This window comes from Calidris pugnax, unplaced genomic scaffold (genome assembly GCF_001431845.1).
Source record: "Calidris pugnax isolate Ruff unplaced genomic scaffold, ASM143184v1 scaffold141, whole genome shotgun sequence".
NCBI classification, from domain to species: domain Eukaryota; kingdom Metazoa; phylum Chordata; class Aves; order Charadriiformes; family Scolopacidae; genus Calidris; species Calidris pugnax.
The window spans coordinates 791,373-809,933 of NW_015090902.1; positions in this window are offsets into that span (position 1 = coordinate 791,373).

Sequence of the window (18,561 nt, forward strand, 5' to 3'; positions counted from 1 at the left end):
CAAGAAACTTAGTGCGAGCTTTGCTCTTCACTTACTCTAACCAAGGTTTTACCATTCGTAAGGAAACGTATCCCAGATCCCAGCAGTAGGAGAGGGATTGCAGCCCGGCTCTTGTCGTGCAGGAAGGGAAGAGGAAGGCTCTCCCTTGGTCTCCTGCCAAAGAGACCTAGCACCCAAGGCCTGACTCCATGGAGGCTGCGTGTGTTGCTGTGTCCTCACCACAAAAAGGCTAAACAACATGCTACTGGCATAAGTGAAATGTGAAATTTCCAACCAAATCTTCGACAGCAACACAGCTACCCGTGATCTCTTATCAAGAGCAGATAGCGAAATGATCATCCAGGGCTTATCTCAAAAGAAAAAGATAGAAACTAACAGAGTATCACAATAATTTAGGACCTGTCTCTGAACTGGCAGGCCCTCCATCTTCTGATTATAGTCTTCAAAATAGTCCAGGTAGTTGGGGTGGAAAGAATAATGTTAAGTAATGTCAAAGTAAAGAATTAAAAAGTAAAGAATAATGTGTGTCATTGCTGGCAGCAAAAGTAGACCAGATCAAAATTCAGGGATGATGTTGAGGAAGCACAAAGGGAAGACTCTGCTTCAAAATTCGGGGATGATTTTGAGGAGTGTGGTAAAAACTGCTAAAAAGGCAGAACTTACAATGAGACTATGGTAGAAAGAAAAGAGATTCTAAGCAGGTCTTGGAAAACGCATTATTTGCCAGCATCACTAAAGTAAAAAGCATGGGTTAGAGTAAAAAATAGCTGGATCCTTTATTTTTTATATTATTTGCCTTGTTACTTAAGGGTCTAAGTAAACTTATTTTTCTGTATTGCAGATACATTTCAGAGCGTATTATGCCATTCTTTTCCTTCAAAAATAGTTAAACAATATGAGTGAAATAGTCACTTAGTGAAAGCTGGTTTTCCCTAAATTATCCATAATTTAGCTGTAGGCTTGCATAGATTTTATGGTGCCCATTGTCCCAACATAAACCCTGTATTTAGAGGCCTATAAATTGGTATGTTTCTTCTTTTTGTGAAATGCTTATAAGCTAAATGTTAGCCAAACCTACAGTAATGTATTCTTTTTTTCATTTGAAGGACACTGTGTGTTCCTTAAGTTGAATCCCCACGCGGTGACGTGAGAACAGCCGTTAAGATCAGGAGGGCCAGAATTTTTGTTGAAGTTAATTAGAAACAGCCAGACCAAACAGACTGCTTTTATTTTGTGTTATTTATGTGTGGGATTATTCTGAGCCAAATAGTGAATTTGTTGAAGTTACTCATCGAAATAAAGAGAAAAATTCAGAATAGAAGTCTTGCAATCTGTAACTTGTAATCTGTAACTTCTTATCACTTAAACCGGCCACAGAACAAATCACAACTTCTCTCTCTTGCTCTGTGTTCAGTAGTGCCATCTTTTAACGACGGTGGAAATGGTTATGAGGTGAACATCTTTGATACGGCAGCGCTCTGAATAGCTGCTCAGATACCCATGAACGCCGTGGTGCTTTCCTGAACGTAGTAGAGCTTGTCTTTCTCAGCCCAGGTTAACGTCAGCCTTAGATTTCTCACCTTTAGTCAAGGATACGCTGCTTACCCGGTAAATTAATCACAGAATCTTCTAGGTTGGAAGGGACCTTAAAGATCATCTAGTACAACCGTCAACCTAACTGACAAAAATAGACACCCACACAACAAACAAGGAGCATCATCACTAAACCATACCTCCCAGCACTACATCAACCCGTCTTTTGAACACCTCCAGGGATGGTGCCTCAACCACCTCCCTGGGCAGCCCATTCCAATGGCTGAGAACCCTTTCAGTGAAAAAATTTTTCCTAATATCCAGCCTGAACCTCCCCTGGTGTAACTTGAGGCTATTTCCTCTTGTCCTGTCGCCTGTGACTTGAGAAAAGAGACCGACCCCCACCTCTCTACACCCTCCTTTCAGGGAGTTGTAGAGAGCAATAAGGTCTCCCCTCAGCCTCCTCTTCTCCAGACTGAACACCCCCAGCTCCCTCAGCCTCTCCTCATAAGACTTGTGCTCCAGACCCCTCACCATCTTTGTTGCCCTTCTCTGGACCCGCTCCAGCACCTCAATGTCTTTTTTATGGTAGGGGGCCCAAAGCTGGACACAGTACTCAAGGTGAGGCCTCACCAGTGCCGAGTACAGGGGGACAATCACCTCTCGGGCCCTACTCGCCACACTGTTCCTGATACAGGCCAGGATGCTGTTGGCTTTCTTGGCCACCTGGGCACACTAACTTTCTAACTTCAATTCGGCGCCTGGTCCTCACGCATTCCCAGTGGAGCATCACTCGAGCAGGATCCTCTCTGAAGGGCTTTTCCTCAGCTGAGTCATTTCGGGAAGGAGACACTGGAGGGCACCAGAAGGACGGAGCTGGCAGCTCCCCAGGGAAGCCGGAGTGGAGGCGTCTCTCCCGGCGTTGGGCAGGGTGCCACCGGGAGAAGGGTGTCCCAGTGGGAGGTGGTAACGGGGGAAGGCAGAGGGAAAGCCATAAAACACTTATTTCAGCCAGCGGTGCAAAGGGGAAGGGGGAGAAAGAGAGGAAGAACATCAAAGGCAATCGTTACGTCACCAAGCTGGGTGGCAGTGTCGACCTGCTGGAGGGTAGAGAGGCTCTGCTGAGAGATCTCGACAGGCTGGATGGATGGGCCGAGACCAACGGGATGAGGTTCAACAAGGCCAAGTGCCAGGTCCTGCTCTTGGGACACACCAACCCCCTGCAGCGCTACAGGCCGGGGGCAGAGTGGCTGGAGCTGCCTGGGAGAAAAGGACCTGGGGGTGTTGGTGGACTGTGGCTGAACATGAGCCAGCAGTGTGCCCAGGGGGCCAAGAAAGCCAACAGCATCCTGGCCTGTATCAGGAACAGTGGGGTGAGTAGGGCCCGAGAGGTGATTGTCCCCCTGTACTCGGCCCTGGTGAGGCCTCACCTTGAGGGCTGGCTCCAGTTTTGGGCCCCCTACCATAAAAAAGACATTGAGGTGCTGGAGCAGGTCCAGAGAAGGGCAACAAAGATGGTGAGGGGTCTGGAGAGTAAGTCTTATGAGGAGAGGCTGAGGGAGCTGGGGGGGTTCAGCCTGGAGAAGAGGAGGCTGAGGGGAGACCTTATTGCTCTCTACAACTCCCTGAAAGGAGGGGGTAGAGAGATGAGGGTCGGGCTCTTTTCTCAAGTCACAGGTGATAGGACAAGAGGAAATGGCCTCAAGTTGTGCCAGGGGAGGTTCAGGCTGGATATTAGGAAAAATTTTTTCACTGAAAGGGTTATCAGGCATTGGAATGGGCTGCCCAGGGAGGGGGTTGAGGCACCATCCCTGGAGGTGTTCAAAAGACGGGTTGATGAAGTGCTGGGAGGTATGGTTTAGTGATGATGCTCCTTGTTTGTTGTGTGGGTGTCTATTTTTGTCAGTTAGGTTGACGGTTGTACTAGATGACCTTTAAGGTCCCTTCCAACCTAGAAGATTCTGTGATTCTGTGAAAAAAAAAAGTATATCTCAACAGTGGTCTGCCCATTTTCCCTCGTCTCACGTCCACCTACTGTCCACAGACATTTTGGGTGAGAAGACTGTAGCTCTGGAGGATCCCTCCAGGCTGGCGCAATGATCTGAAAAATGCCAGGGGGGTAATTCAACGAGGATGAGCTGCGAAATTCCGATTCCCTGAAATCAAAGCGCACAACAGTGCATGAGGTTTGACAACATTTTCATCAGGGAGTGGCTTCTCCGTCCAGGATGAATTTCTGGTCATCACAAGAGAGCGTCATCCCTGCGGTGGCAGTGAAAAGGACACTCAGCCTTGACAGGGGAGGACGTATGTCTTTTGTCTTTCAGCTCACACCAGGAACTCTGTTTGCATGTCCCAGATATGTGATCTCACCATCAGCCTCTCTGAAAGTTTCTCAGTGTCCTCTGTCAGAGCTGTTCCAGTCTGAATAAATAATTTAATATTTACTCCCCTTGCAGGGGGAGGGGGAATAGATTTCTTTTCAGCCTCCCAAACCAGTGCCCTAACTGTTGATATTTTGGCTCGGGACAAGTTCTTGCAAGAACTTTTTTTGCTTTCAGCCCTTTTTTGAAATTACCCAAAGTTTAGCGGATGGGAAAAGCAGTTATTTCCCATGTTGCTGGGAAAAATGGTGCAGCCAACAGATTCCTGGCCCAGCTGCTGCTCTGAAGCTGTTACACTTGAGAGTTCACTGCATACACTTGAGAGTTCAGCCAGTGAATTATAGCTTGCTATAATAAGAATTGCTCTGCTTTCCATTAGATCACACTCCCTGGAACAATAGCAAATGCACCGAAGCAGCCAACACGGCCGTCAGTGACATTTCAGGGTCTCTCTGCTTCATTGCTGGTGTCAAACACGTTCTGGCAAAATGACACCTCGGTCACATTGTCAGAAGGAGCAGATCAGCTCTTCTGAAGGAGAAGCAGACATGCCAGGCGAGGTGGACAGCAAAGCGCTTGGACTCCAAAGGAATCTTGGGCAAAGCTGAAAATGAAATGAAAGCAGAGATCATAAATCATGTATTAAAACTCAGTGCAGAGCTCTCTCGTGGTGTTATGTGGGTAATAAATAACACCCTGAGCTGTTAGCAGCAGTTTCAATACTTCTTTATCAAACCACCCTTTGAAACAAAAGATACACTGATCTCCTGGACCAAAATCATTGCAGGGAATCACAGAAAAAAAGAGTGATTAACCCGGCAGAAGCCCAGCAGAAAAGGTCTGCCAGTTTGGGTCACACTACCAGAAGCCTGATCCGTTCATATCAGAAATTAGCATTCAAAGAATTCCCATATGATCATATCTCTCTGGAAGGGCAGGCCACTTCAACAAGGACAGATTAGTCGTGCAAGTCATGAAACAGAATAGTCACAGGCTCTGGCTGCTGGGTGACCAACGTGTTTTCCTATCTATCACTGCTCCTTTCAAACACCGAGGGCAACTCAAGGTCAGGAAGTATAAATTTAGGCACCTATTATATATGCACTAGATGTTAAACCTCCAGTTACAGGCAATACAGCCAAAGGTACGTTATGAGCCATATAAAGTGATTTATTCAGTCACCCTCAAGGTCCTGCTTTAGGATGAGCTGAGTTGCTCCTTGGACTTTACCGACTGTATTGGCCAGAGACAAGATTCACACGTAAATGTCCAGCCCCATCTGAGCACTGGGAGAGCCTCCTGTCTGGCATCCAGCCCTCCCAAAAGGACATGGGTTTCCCTTGTGTTGCAAGTGCTGGCCACGTGTCTGGGACTCCTGAAATGCTGCAAATGGCACCAAGGTTTAGGCAATTGCATCAAGCCACTGATCTCCCCTGAGCCATTGATCTCCATAGTCAAAACATAGACACCAAGTGTATTTTTATATACATTCCTACATGTTACTGCATCAAGCCACTGATCTCCATAGTCGAAACATAGACAGCAAGTGTATTTTTATATACATTCCTACATGTAGACGCATTAGTTTAAGGCCTCCACCTTGAACTGAATTCCACTCTACATATTACCTATCTTTCTCTCACTTGAAGATTTCGTTGGCTTGAAGTTTTGTTTTGAGGTTGTGTTGTCCTTTAATTGTAGAAGCTCTCACGCTTTGTTTCGCTGACCTGACGGTTGGACAAGATAATCTTTAAGGTCCCTTCCAACCTAGAAGATTCTGTGATTCTGTGAAATACTGTTCAACAACAGTTCATGTTTTTAAGCCTTAACAGGCTGGTGCAGGACAAACACACGTGCACACGGGTAGCTCAGCATTTGGAGACTGCTTTTGAACCTTCCTAACTCTGGCTCACTTGCATTTTGCAAGAAAGCCCCTGGAAGGCAGCCCTGTGGCCCTCCTTCAGAGTGCAGAGACAAAAAACGGTTGGGTAGCTATGGGTGAAGTGGGAATGGAAGTGCATGAGAGCCCCAGAAAAAGCAGTGAGGTGAGGACAAAGGAACGGTTGGTATTGATAACCAAGGACATGGATGGAAGCAGTCAAACTGGAGAACACCGAGGAATGAGTAAGGAAGTGATGGTGCCTCTGGACTGGGCACTGGTGAGGCCTCACCTCGAGGGCTGGGTTCAGTTCTGGGCCCCTCACCACAAGAAGGACATTGAGGTGCTGGAGCGTGTCCAGAGGAGAGCCACCAAGGTGGTGAGGGGTCTGGAGAACAAGTCCTACGAGGAGAGGCTGAGGGAACTGGGCATGTTTAGTTCGGAGAAGAGGAGGCTGAGGGGAGACCTCATTGCCCTCTACAGCTCCCTGAAAGGAGGTTGTAGAGAGGGGGGTGTTGGCCTCTTCTCCCAAGGGAATAATGACAGGACCAGAGGAAATGGTCTGAAGTTGGGGCAGGGGAGGTTTAGATTAGATATTGGGAAGAATGACTTTCCTGAGAGGGTGGTCAGGCACTGGAAGAGCCTGCCCAGGGAGGTGGTGGAGTCACCATCCCTGGAGGGATTTAAGAAATGTGTAGACGTGGCACTTCAGGGCATGCTCTAGTGCCCGGGATTGTTGGGTTGTGTCTGTTTGTGGGGAGTTTTTTGGTTTGGTTTTTTTTTGTTTGTTTGTTTGTTTGGTGTGGGGTTTTTTTTATTTTTGGGGGTTTTTTTTGTGTGGTTGGACTCGATGATCTCAAAGGTCCCTTCCAACCATAAAGATTCTGATTCTGTGGTTCACGTCATGACCAGAAGGCCTATGCTCTCTGAGCAAGAGAATGGCAACAAGGATGTCACATTGCCATGCCACCTTCCGCTGTCCCACCAAGAAGATGAAGATACCCAAAAAGAAGGATCTTGGACAACAGAGAGTAACCTTGCTGGAGATTTATGGGGTATGAAGCTTTTGAGGATGAAATGAGGACCTGGCATTCACTGCTCGTCGTTCAGTGCAAGACCCTGAACCAAACTGTGGACATCATCAGTTTGGGAGTGATTGTGCCAGTCTGTTTGTTTTGAAGCTTTTCTCCTGGCCTGCATTACTTGTTTTGGTTTTGGTTTGTTGTTTTCTTTTTTGTTTTTGTTTTGTTTTTTTTTTTTTCCTGGAATGAAACACAAATAAAACCTGCCTGCCATCCCACTGCTCTGCTGCTGAGTCCCTGACCCACGCCAGGGCTTTGAGCAAGCAGCTGGCTCACTCCCTCCCTCAGCTGGGCCTTCTGAAGAACAGGGCAATGAGTTATGCCTTGCTGATAACGAAAAAGTGAACATGAATGGAATTGTTCCCAGAAAGTGAATTACTAAATAAATATGCATGAACAAGTGATCCCAAGACGAAAACATGCTTGTGGGAGCCAACTTGCGTTTCCACTAGGGCCAGTCTTGAATAATGCCCTGCCTTATGAAAGGCTGAGAGTCACTGAGTCACTGTGACAAAGCACAAATTGTTACTGTGGTTATTAAGGTGATGGTGGCTCTTTTCATCCCGTGATATCGCAGGGATTAGCAGAAGATAAGGCCCTTTCTGGGCTTTTGTTTGCTCCTGTTGTTGCTGCCCCTCCTGCAGGTACGGCTGGATCCTGCTTCTCAGTCACGTTCTACAACCAACCAAGTGACTAAGCTTAACCAGGCAACTTTTCAGTGGGGAGTATATTTCAGAGACATTGTTATAACAACTCCCAGACCCTTCATTTTAGAAGGAATACCACCACGCCATCAGGACAGCACCAGTATGGTGATGTTTCCTCATTTCTTTCCTTTCATTAGCTTACATTTTACAGGCTCAGGTTTCTTGACTAAAGGCTTTTATTGTGCACAACAAAGAATTGTTCGGACACAAAGAACTTGGACTGGAAGTCATCAGGTGGAAAGCAACAGGAAACAGAGACAATCCATCCTAGGCAGCAGTCTCTGCAAAGCAGCCCCTCAACCATCATCAGGACTTTAGCAGGCCTGAGGACTTCCAGAGAAAATAAGGAGGGGGTTTTGAGGTGTTATTTTTCAGAGAAGAGAGAGTGGCTGTGGGGAAAAACACCAGAAGTGCCTGTTTCAAAATGACCAAGTTGGAAGTGGAAATTTGCATCATAAGCTGATCAGAGGTAGGGCTTGGCCTCTAAATGCTGAAAGGATTGTTTTAGAAGTTGTGGTGCAGAGTTGTGGTGAGTTCATGGGAATAAGCAATTAATTCTGCGAGCAGTAAATCCGGCGACCTCTAAATGCTGAAAGGATTGTTTGAGAAGTTGTTTTATCTGAGCAGTCACAACACGCAGAGTTGTGGTGAGTTCATGGGAATAGGCAATTAATTCTGCGAGCAGTAAATCCGGCGAAGCCGTGTTTATTTTGAACTAGTGTCTTGTTTTCTTACCCACCCAAAAGGATAACCCTGACAGCTCTCCTGACCCTGGAGCTCTGTATGACTTTCTCCTCACCTCAGCAGCACACTCCTCTTCTTCTCACGTGCTCTAAGTACCAGACAGGTGAAAGGCAGCCCCAACTCCCTCCCTGTCCCAACAAGGGGCATGTGCTGGCTGGCAGCCTGGTACCCGCGGTGACTGGCCCCGCTGCGGCTGCTGAGCACACACTTCAGCTTTTGCCTCATTAGATCTCCTTTCTTATATAGAGATGGTCTTCAGCAGTTGTGTAAAAAATTCCGCTGTTCCACTCCTCTTCTTCATCTCAGCCAATCATTCTAACCAAGCAGTAAAGAGAGAAAGGCACTCTTGGTTCATGATTCATCCCACCCCAAAATAGACATCTAAATCAGGTCCCTTGAATCATGGTTACAAGTGCCAACTAGTCTCCACTAACTGTAAGGACGACCTAAGGTGACTATCTATCATCTCAGATGAAGACATTGATACTGTAGAAGTCTAAACTTAGGTGAAATGAATCCTACCCCAATGCCTTTGAGCTGTGTCATGCTGCAGCACAACGTTAAAGCGCGGCAGTTGGTCTAGAAGTTAGAGTGGGACAGATGAATGGACGTTGTGATCAGCAAAGCCTTCTTTGTCTGCGTGCTGGGCTGAAAACCCAAATGGGATTGGTGAAGGCTGAGAAAAACGGCAGTTGGTCTAGAAGTTAGTAGAGTGGGACAGATGAATGGACGTTGTGATCAGCAAAGCCTTCTTTGTCTGCATGCTGGGCTGAAAACCCAAAAAGGATTGGTGAAGGCTGAGAAAAGAAAAATAAATTTGTGCATATTTCCACAGAGATGGATGCTACATTCAGTGAATGAGTTATTTGTTGTGTCACTCAGTCTGCTCCAGATTCTGTGCCTGTACACCAGGTTTAAATATTTAAGGTCCAATTTCCTATCTAATAAACTACATAGAACTACACCCAGTAGTTCCTGCATAAAATTCACAGCTGCTCATTAAAGTAGAGAATATTTGGAAAAAGCTCAAATGAAGACAGATTTTTTTCTTTGAAAAAATAAATTCAGAAAATTACATTTATCCCTTTAATAGCTTTAAAAAAATATTGAGCATCTCTACAGCAGGTTTTTTAGCCTTCAAGCCATTCTCTACCACTTTTCAAGCTCTCTCTGTCTGCTCAGCAGCCCCTGTATGCGCGTGTGTGGTCAGAGCAGGACACCCTGCTGCTGGTGTCACCACCATCTTCCCAGCAGCTAAAACCACCGCACGTTGTTTGACAGCAAGTACCAACAAGTTGACCTGTTCTACAAAGGTGAAGTTAGTTCACTTTCCTGCGCGTGTGTGGTCAGAGCAGGACACCCTGCTGCTGGTGTCACCGCCGTCTTCCCAGCAGCTAAAACCACCACACATTGTTTGACAGCAAGTACCAACAAGTTGACCTGTTCTACAAAGGTGAAGTTAGTTCACTTTCCTTTCTGTCTTTTGCAAACTTTTCCAGGAATTAACTTATATTTTTCCAGTCGTACATAAAGAAACAAGGTGATGAGAGAAAGATGAAGGAGAAGTCATAGGAGACATATGGGTTTCGACGAGATGAGGATATTTAGTTGGTCTGTGTTAGAAAACAAAAAGAAAACCGGACATTAACTTGTAACAGACCTTGAAATTTTATCTTGCATGCCCCCTTTTGAGGACAGCCCGAGTTTCCACATGCCTCTGTCTCTCCAAGCCTGGAGCTAGCCTGCAAAATCCCCACTAAGGGCTAAAGTGCAGATGCCGAAGTGCTCCACAACTTTGAATTGGTTTCTCAACACACACAAAAGAGCCTATTTTGTGCAACTTCATTGTGAAAAGGCACCCTGAAACACACAGCTGTGCAATAAATGCTCACCACATACCTTGGGGGTGAAATCCCTGGATAGCTGGGGTGGGGGCACCTCCCAGCGTCTCCTACGCACCGCTTCTCATACTCAGCCCAGGTTGCCACATGCCCATCTCTGCAATGTTGGCGACCGCTTGGCGCTTGGGTGTTTGCCACCTCTGCAAGGGGAAGTGAGGATCAGAAAGATTTTGCCAAGACTCACAAATGCCCGGCAGAGCTGGGAGGTAACAGCCACCCCCAGGCTCAGCCATCTCAGGTAACCTCAGCCCGTGTGGAAGTGCAAGCCCCCAGAGCCGGCAGAAGAGACCACCTTGCACCCTCCCCCGCAGAGGCAGCTCTCTCCACCCCCTCCAGCTCTGCCTCCCATGGGCACAAGTGTCCGTGGGGCTGGCTGGAAAACCACATCACGACCCCACGCCTGATTACAGCTTGTATTTTTGTTGCTGTTAGCTGAGATTTCAGCTGGATCAATTCCTCTGTCATTCATAGAACCATAGAATGGTTTAGATCGGAAGGGACCTTAAAAATCATCAAGTTCCAAGCCCCTGCCATGGGCAGGGACACCTCCCCCCAGACCAGGTTGCTCCAAGCCCCATCCAGCCTGGCCTTGAACCCCTCCAGGGATGGGGCAGCCACAGCTTCTCTGGGCAACCTGTTCCAGTGTCTCACCACCCTCACAGCAAAGAATTTCTTCCTGATTCCTAACCTAAATCTCCCCTCTTCCAATTTAAAACCATTACCCCTTGTCCTGTCACTGCTCTCCCTGACAAAAAGTCCCTCCACAGCTCTCCTGGAGGCTCCCTCCAGATATTCAGCAAACTCCAGGGAGAGGGTAGGAAGGAGCAGGTGAGGGAGGCAGCACTACATTTTTTAGCATCGTTTCCGATGCTAATGTCAGCTTAAAAATGGAATTCCTACCCCTGAACCTGCTTCCCAGCCTTAGCAGAGCAGTCCTTCGCAGCTTTTTCTCCTTGAACGTGGGGGGCACGTGAGGGTGGCTGTAACTGGGCCACGCAACTCACACAGTTTGCAAACAGCAGTGGTGAGCAGTGAGCTGGAATGCAAACTGAAAATGCCAGGAGAGGAAACTCCCTCTGACTTCAGAGAAGTCACCAGGTTTTCTAACAGCTAAGGGAAGCGGTCAGCTGCCCGGGTTGGATGGGACTCCTCCTGGCAGCCCCCGAGGGCACGCAGGCTGCTCTTTGGTGGGACAGGCAGGCAGAGGGTGAAGCAGCCAGGCTCATGGGCTGGTCCCTGTGGATCCAAGTGCAAACCAAAGCTGGGGACCTCATGCTTTCCACTCTTCCAGCTCTGCTGCAGAAAGCCCAGGCTGCCAGCAGCAAGGCTGTGTCCTGCCTGCCACCCCAGCCCAGCAGCCAAGTGACCTGCCACGTTCTCTGGGGACCCCTCTGGCTTGCCCAAAGCTGCTGTGTGCTTAGGAGATGTTGTTTCCAGTGAATCTGCAGTTCCCTGAGAAAGATCAACCTCTTCTCATTGATCGATCTTCCAAATTCCCCTGGCTGCATCCACAGGCACCCGTTCCCCCAGTGGCCAGGGTTTCTGTTCACGGAGGGATGAGTGGGAGGAGGAAACCTTGGGTGATTCTCTAGCATCGGAGGGCCACAGTGCCATAGGAGCACCTTCTCAGTCCCAGGGAACTGGCTCACTGAAATCCAATTCAGCTTGCTGGGCCCACTGAGGGCTGCAGCAAACTGCTATCCAATGGCTATTAAGATTGGAATATTAAGGATTTTGAGAAGTTTGAACAGAAAAAAAATAGGAAAAAAAATGAGTGCGTTCCCTATATTGTGTTAGAAAGACATATAGTTTAATAAAATGAAGACTTTCTCCAATGTCTTCAGAAGTGGTTGAGGCACCATCCCTGGAGGTGTTCAAAAGATGGGTTGACATGTTCCTCAGGAATATGGTTTAGTGATTTTTATTTCTTATTTATTTTTTTGTCAGAGTTAGGTTGATGGTTGGACTAGATGATCTTTAAGGTCCCTTCTGATTCTAACTGTTTCTTATTAGCCTGGTGAAGGACTGTCAGCTTTCTTCTGCTGATAGCAGACCAGAGTTGTGCAATGACAGTCTGCCCCAGTGCCACATGGCTCTAGGTGTTTCATGCTCAGTATATCGTGCAAATACCAAGTTATTGGTTTGCTAGCAAGTTTGCTCATGTGAAACAGAGCCAACAGAGGATGACTGGACAGAAATTATAGGGACCTTTCACATGAGAGAAGGGCACGTGGCACATGAGATGTACCATAGCCTGAGACTAGGGACATTCAGCAAATCTGGAATCATGTTACAAACAAATTATGTTTTCAAATTTAAATTCCCCATAATTTTTATTTTTTGGAGAGGACTGTGATTACATGGATAACAGTACATAGAGCTTTTTGCTCTGTTATTTTAATTATGCTTCAAGCTGGTAGTGACTAAGCAACTTGACGAAGTCTCATTGTCCCCTGTGCAAGATGAATTAGTAGATTTGGGCTGTATCAGACCATGACACATGTAAAAGTCACCTCTGTGTGTGCTGCTCCTTGACATGAGCAGGAGAGATCTGGACAAGCTGCTCTCTTCCCAAGGGCTCCCAGGTCAGCCTAGGCTGGCCCTGTCCTGGTGAACACATGGGAGATGCTGCTGCTCCACTGTGACCTCCCCACAAATACTTTGAAGGCTGCTGCCTCCTCTGGCTCTACACCCCCTCCTCCCCACAAACCAAAACGCAAGAAAGTCACCTGAATTTAATCATGGAAACTATTTTTTCTCCTGAGACTCTTGTGCAAGCTGTGCTCCCTGGAAGTACCAAAAGTCTGATGTCATCTGCATTTTCCACTTGAAGCTTTTGGAAATAATTTACAGTGCAGAGGATTAAAATAAACCAACTCACTAGGCAGAAGAGAAAGTATCAGTTGTCACAATTAAGTCTCTCTTAGACTGCTTCTTACCACTTTTTGTAGGAAACTGGCAAAGTTGGTGGCAAATTTGATCTATCGATCCAAATGAGGAATTAAAGTAATTTAAGACGAACGGGTGCCATCTGGAAAACAAGCAGAGTGTTTATAATTAATTAAGGCTAAAGGTATTCATTTATTCGTATCCCAGAAGGCTGCCCTTTGGACTTTCCTGAAGATAATACATTAACATTAGAATGAAAAGTTGAGATGCTGTCCAAACTTTTCACCTGATATTGTATTCCATGCTGAGTCACTGATCTTTATTAGCTCAGAGAAGTAACAACATTGCTTGATGATGGAGACCAGCCTTGGTTTTACAAAGATAAGAAACAGATGAATTTCCTCCGGAAAGAAGTCCATATCCTTCTGGCTTCATTTGGTGATGTGTCAGCAGAAAACCCAAAATTAAATGATAAAAAGGATCTGCTGACTTGTTTTCTTAAAGAAGACCTTTTAGATTATGCCAAATAGCATCACACCTGGTCTCTGACTATGAAGGAATCGGAGAATTGATTTTCATAGCACTGCTGCCCCATAGTTATGTAATTTACCATGATAAACATGCCATATTGATTATATATAACCATAGTGTGGCCCACAGATACATGAAGAACAACCTAAAAAGAAACCCATCCACAAATTTTAATTGTTTTAAGCTCCAGGTGGTCCAAGAATCAGAAAGCTGAGATTTTAGGGGGGAAGGAGAACAGCTATTTGATTCAGATGGAATTAGTTTGTCAGAAGTAACAGGGAGCACTGTCAGTATTGGCTGAAAGGGCAGGGCAGGGGGGTTGGAACTTGATGATCTTAAAGGTCCCTTCCAATTCTAACCATTCTCTGATTCTAAGCTTTCAGAATTGAAGGTCCAACTGGTAATTAAAGCACAGCTTGATCCAGAAGAGCTCCTCTGTTTGGTCAATGCTTGCCAGAAAACAACTAAATGTTTCCATGGATTTCTGGCAATTACAATTACTTTTGGTACCATCCCCCAAAATAACAATGTTCTGTTTCAAAGTTGCAGTTTCTACTTATAAATCTGTCAGTGTTTCAAAAGAATGAGAATAATTAAAATAGACTACATCCTTAGTGCAGTCAAGCAAAGATTTCCCCATCAACTAGGACAGTTTCTGCCTTCTGATCCCCCCCAGTTTTAATACTATTGAATAGTAGCTCCTACCTTTCTTTTAAATGGGGAAAATGAAGTGATATCCCTTAAGGAAAAAGACAATTTCAATGATAAAATCAGGAGAGAAACCAATTTCTGACTGAGTTCTGTCTAGTGTGTTCCGACTGGTACCATACACTGAGCTGGCAACAGCACTTACAGGAAAGTCTCCAGCAGTTCACAGCTGAAGATCCTCATCTGAGTTTGCAAAACTTTAATAAAGCTGGAAGTTTTCACCCTTGGTATCACAGAAAGTGCTTGTCGTTAGCAATCGTTGACAAAAATGGTTGTCGTCGCTGAGAATAAGAGAAGACATGAAATAAGTCTTCTTTTGGGGGGGGGTTCAGTCACCGTTGAGAACATGACGAGGTAGGGAACATGCCATATTTCCTACGTTAACAAAACTACAGTTGTTCCTTCTGGAGGCTCTTCAGTAGCTATGAATTTGGCGTGGAATTTCATGTTTGGAGAGGTGGGGTTTATACCACCTGAGAATCTCTTCAAATTCCAAGCATGCCACAAACATAAGTTGAAAATGCTCAGGAGACCCTGCTACATCAGTTTTTGGAGATGCTTTGTGAACTCAGCGAAGTCTGGCAGATGTACCATCCCCATGCAGCACTGCCACAGTTGCTCCAGGTGGGCCAGCCTCACGTTCTTGTGAAAGCTCCAAGGCAAGGACTAGCACAAGTCCACCCTGTGAGGGTGGTAGAGCACTGGAACAGGCTGCCCAGAGAGGTTGTGGAGTCTCCTTCTCTGGAGACATTCAAAACCCACCCAGATGTGTTCTCGTCCAACCTGCTCTAGGTGAACGTGCTTTGTCAGGGGGTTGGACCAGATGATCTCCAGAGGTCCCTTCCAACCTCTATGCTTCTGTGATTGATTCTGTCTTAGAAGCCTCTTGGAATTTGTCCCTTCAGAGGACAGCCCATCTATGAGTGCACAAGTTGAAAGGGCAGATGTCAGTGTTGTGAATCAAAAATGTCTTAACTTGCTGAGGGACGCGTAAGTGTCCACATACACGGTGTATACATTGGAGGTCTGCATTTTCACCTTCCCTTTAGTAAACCTAGGAGGTTATTCACCACACACACAGCAAACATGGGCCTACACTGAAAGAAAATTATTATTGCAAAGTCAGTCCCTCAAACACCATGAAATGCCAGAATTTAGCTTGCCTTCAATGTGGCATCCTGTTGTGCTTATACTATAATGCACTTTTTTAATGGTACAACTGCATCCTGCTCCTTGCGAGAGATCCCTGCTTCATTCAGTACACAGGAACAACCGAGATTTCTTAACAAGAATCTAGGCAGGATTTTTATTAGCACTGGTCTTCTGTACCCTCTTTTGTGTACTGAACTTGTTTCCACTACAGGCCTGAATAGAAAATTAAAAATATAATATTTTATGTCATTATTCTGAAAGGTCAACTCAGCTGCAGCTGAGCGCTAAGACTCAGGAGCCCAAGAAACTTAAAAATGCAGACTAAGCAAGTTGTGAAAACCTAGTGTTCAGGTCTTGTCTGCCCCAGGTTGTGTGACACAGCCATGTCCAGCTGCATTCACTGTGGCACTGCTCCTTCTTTCCTTTAAAGTTCCCCACTCAACCCTCAAAGCCGACCACGTTCTGCAGCAAACACAGCAGAGACCTTTCAGAGAGCGGCGTGTTTCAGCCCAGCCCCAGAAAATAGACATCTTTTACTCTGGCTGGGCACAGCTATGCCAATGTCCTCAGGCTGGCTGAGTGACTGACTGCAGGATATGTTTGCACAGTACAGAATCCTACAGAATCTGACTGACTGACTGACTGCAGGGTATGTTTGCACAGTACAGAATCCTACAGAATACAGAATACCTGAAGGTGTCAAAGGGAAATGTGAAGCTGGAAATCTGAAATTCCCTCTGATCCATCCCAGAACCGACCACCATGTCCAATGCTTACATGCAGGCAGACAGAAGAACAGAGTCCTCCCCTCAAAGGTGGACAGATTGACCCAAACTGACAGCATAAGGCAAAGCATCCGTTTCTCCTGTTTCCCCAGAGGGAACGTGAGTGGTGCATTTGTGGCCCCGGGAGCACTGAGAGCTGCTTGTAAGGCAGCCTCAGCTGCAATGCGGGATCCTCCACTTTCAGACTACCAAGAGGTCCAAAACACTACGCCAAAGAAAAAAAGCAACACAAATAGCCTGTTTCTTAAAAAGAAGCTAATGTGGGAACCCATAATCCCTTTAAAGGTTTCAGAGAAGAACCTTTCCAGGAAAACCAGCAAGTATGCTCTTGGTGTGGGTTAGCTCTTTCACCCATGGCTTCTTAACGTACCAGCTCTAGGGGATCTTCAAAAGCAATGCAGGTTTTCATCTGTAGACACCCTCTATTTCAGAAAAGAATCTGTTCAGGACAACCAGCAAGTATGCTCTCTGTATGGGTTAGCTCTTTTCACCCATGGCTTCTTAACATACCAGCTCTAGGGGATCTTCAAAAACAATGCAGGTTTTCATCTGTAGACACCCTCTCTGGTACTTTAGGATACCCCACCCAGCCTCCAGCCACCAAGACAGAGGGCATGGGGCTCCGATAGCTCCTATGTCTGTCTTGATGACCAGAGGGCTGGAGCACCTCTGCTACGAGGACAGGCTGAGAGAGCTGGGGTTGTTCAGCCTGGAGAAGAGAAGGCTCCGGGGAGACCTTAGAGCAGCCTTCCAATATCTGAAGGGGCTACAGGAGAGCTGGGGAGGGACTCTTTGTCAGGGAGTGCAGTGACAGGACAAGGGGTACCAGTTTCAAATTGGAAGAGGGGAGATTTAGGTTAAGTATCAGGAAGAAATTATTTCCTGTGAGGGTGGTGAGGCACTGGAACAGGCTGCCCAGGGAAGCTGTGGCTGCCCCATCCCTGGAGGGGTTCAAGGCCAGCCTGGATGGGGCTTGGAGCAACCTGGTCTGGTGGGAGGTGTCCCTGCCCAGGGCAGGGGGGTTGGACCTCGATGATCTCTAATGTCCCTTCCAACTCTAACCATTCTATGATTCTGTGATTCTATGACTCTATGTTGTATCTGCTACCCTTGGTAACTTACGTGTGGGCATCTGCCTTGCTGCCCCTCACGCCTTTCACCGAGGCTGTCAGGGTTTGGTGTGCACAGCCCATTCCCTGCCAAGGCTCCCACATACCTGCCACCTCCACCTGCCTGTCTAAAGCAGGTGCCAAAGGCAACAGTGAGTCACTGCCGTGTTCACCCCAAGACGCTGTTGCATGAGGGATATGGGTTGTTCTGGCTGTGTTTTGTTTTTAAACAAAAAACGGGGTGAAGCTGTTCTTCCCACAGAGCTTAAAGAGTGGAAAAGAAAACCTCAGCTGACCTTTCAGAGGAGGATGGGTTGAGATTGGGAGGTGCCTTTTCTTTTACACTAATCTCAGCAGAAGAATGAGGAAACAGTCAGAAAAGTGCTAAAATGAATGATGAACCCACACATCAGACAACTGGCTCCGTTTTGAAATAATATCATACTTTATTATTTTAGATTGAAAAACAGCACTGTTCAAAACCTAAAAGATTAAAGCTGCTCCAGCTGCAGCCAATGGAAATATTGTCTTTGACTTCAACAGAAACAGAAAATGTCTGAATTAAACTGCAAAAACTTTGAACACTGGAGGGATTACTAGTTGCTGCCAATCATTAGCTTTGCTCCTTTTCCTCCGGTTCAGTCATGTTAAATCTTTCATGGGCAGAACATTTCATTATCATTTATTTACTTGCTTCATAGTTTCCCTAAGATTTTTGAGAGGAAGATAAAAAGCTGAGCTGTTTCCACAACCTATGATAGGAAAAGCCCCACCTAACAAACAAACACAAAAAATGGAGAAAGCAAGCCTACCTAGGGCCTGTGAAGAAGGCACAAGAGATTGCTGTAATGTCTTGGGCTGTGTTACAAAATAGGCAGATTTCATCGACCGTCTTCCCTCGGAGCAAAGCCTTGTTGCTGCTGTCACTCTGGCTAATCTGTCACATTGCACCCCCAGCTTTGTCCACTTCTACTCACTCTGGGAAAGAGAAAATCATAGTGGCAAATAAAAATAACATGTGTGTGCAGGCTGGTGCTGAAGGTAGACCGTGCACGAACAGAACTTGGTCTTTTGTTACTCAGGGGTAGTGGCACATTACCGCAAAAAACAGATTGACCAGCTTGCCACTGATTTAAAGATCTTGTTTTCTTTTCCTC